General features: G+C 37.0%; 1 non-coding gene across 1 annotated transcript; it reads left to right on the forward strand.

The window, feature by feature from the left end:
- The first annotated feature begins 1273 nt into the window (after nucleotides 1-1273).
- On the forward strand, nucleotides 1274-1345 carry Trnap-cgg (transfer RNA proline (anticodon CGG)). Its single transcript has one exon. It is a non-coding gene; the product is annotated as a tRNA-Pro (tRNA).
- Nucleotides 1346-2199: the final 854 nt, after the last annotated feature.

Consider the following 2199-nt stretch of genomic DNA (forward strand, 5'->3'; position numbering starts at 1 on the left):
ATAATAAGTTAGTTTATTAATTGGAGGGGAATGGGAATATTGGTCATATTATTAAAAAAAAAATATGGCAAATATTCTTTTAAAAAAAAATAATAAGTTATAACTTAATAAGATATTTTTATTGTTCACACAAAACTTTTCCGCACGACAGTATCATCGTCGATAGCTCTCTTCGATTCGAAAACACCGCAAGCTCTTTACAGCGCGGGGCCATATCGCACCCACTAAAATGGAATTGATCACAAAATACACTCTATACTTCATATTGAGAGGCTGTAAAACCACTAAATAAGATGCCGTCAAATATTGCAACTAACGGAGAGAGAAAGCGTGGGAGATTCGTCGAAAAACATAACAATATTTTTAGCTTTCTAAGAACTGTTTTCCGGAAAGGAACAAATAACATTTTCTTTAAATCACGGTTTAGTACCTACTACGTTATAATAACTGTTATTTACCAATTATTGATTAGTTAATTCAGTTAGCGGTGTTCGAGGAACGGTGGTGGTGGTGTGAATTAGGTACCATTTGATAGTGATCAATAAAAAGTGAAAAAACACCACCAAAAACACCGTAAGCACGCCAACTCACATTGAAACAGCGTCGTGAAAATAAGCTCCTAATCTCATATCACGAAAGAGGTCTAGCACTGTAGTGAGCCAAAACATCAAACAAAAAACCATCATAAGTGACCCCCATATTCAAATTTTACCTATTCACGATACATCCCAAAATTTATATGTGTACCAAATTTCAACTGGATTGGTCCAGTACATTCGGAGGAAACAGACAGACATTATAATGTGCGCGAGTGGGATTATAAGGGTTCCGTTTTTGTACTACGTACGTTCGGAACCTTAAAAAGGCTTTAAATCCAAATGAATCAAAATAGTATTTAGGTTACATAAAGCATTTTATTTACAAAGTGGAAAAGCTCAATTATTGTTTGTGGCAATTTGCTAGCGTACAATAAAAGTAGAGTGCCTCATGCATACCCTTATAACTCGCTGTTAGTAAACGCCCTTGACTTCGTCTGTGAAAAAATCAATTTTTCCAGATTTTTTTTCTACGCCATAGGTATACTATGTATATACAGACATGCATAGCCTATTTTTCGCTCAAAGCTATGCTCAACCAATCTGTGATACCCGAATCACCGTAAGTAACTTTATAGTTAAAGGTAAAAGTGCACAATTACCGGATCTAGTACTAGTTTATATCCTGTAGGATTACCCAAGGCATTGTCACGAGAATTACGGGCGAGCCGCCAACCGGCTCGTTGGTCTAGTGGTATGATTCTCGCTTCGGGTGTGAGAGGTCCCGGGTTCAAATCCCGGACGAGCCCATACTTTTGTTTCTATATTTTTATTTAATATTTGTCATCTTACTTTGTTTCAAAGTTAAATCGCATTAGAACTAATTATTTACACTGGCAGTAATTTTCTTTGTTTCATGGAAATTCTTTTTAACCCCCGACATAAAATGAGGGGTGTTATCAGTTTGACGTGTCTGTCTGTCTGTCTGTGGCACCAAGGCTCCCGAACAGATGAAACGATTTCAATTTAGTTTTTTTTGTATTAAATAAAGGTGACTTACAGGCGACTGTTCTTAGACATGTTTTTTTGTGATTCTTTCAGTGTTAGATAGCCCATTTGTCAAGGAAGGAATTTTACGGGAACGGGAACCACGCGGCGTCAGCTAGTAACTATATAAAAAATCAAGATTCAAATTATTATATCGTCCGCCCACTATTTCGCCCGCGTGGAAACCCTGAATCATGTCATTGTTTATTATATTATATTATATATACGTATCTATATACCTTCCATGGAATGGCGATCCCGTACCGAAAAGTGTTGGTCGATCCCTCACTAGGTGGACCGAGGACATCAAGCGGGTTGCAGGGAGCCGCTGGATGCTGGTGGCCCAAAACCGTTTTGTTTGGAAGTCCACGCAAGATCCAGCTATATCCAGCATTGGACGTCCATCAGCTTATAACGATGATGATGATGATATACCTTCTTCTTGAATAACTCTATCTATTGCTAAATCTGTTGCATTAAAATCCATTGCATATTTTAAAAGATCCAAGCGTAAAACGCGGGAAGTGACTTTGTTTCATATACTTACTATGTAAAGACACCACTTTCATATTATCTTGATATAATATATGCATATTTACAGGTACAACAATTAAAA

The sequence above is a fragment of the Bicyclus anynana genome, chromosome 13, assembly GCF_947172395.1.
Source record: "Bicyclus anynana chromosome 13, ilBicAnyn1.1, whole genome shotgun sequence".
Lineage (NCBI taxonomy): Eukaryota > Metazoa > Arthropoda > Insecta > Lepidoptera > Nymphalidae > Bicyclus > Bicyclus anynana.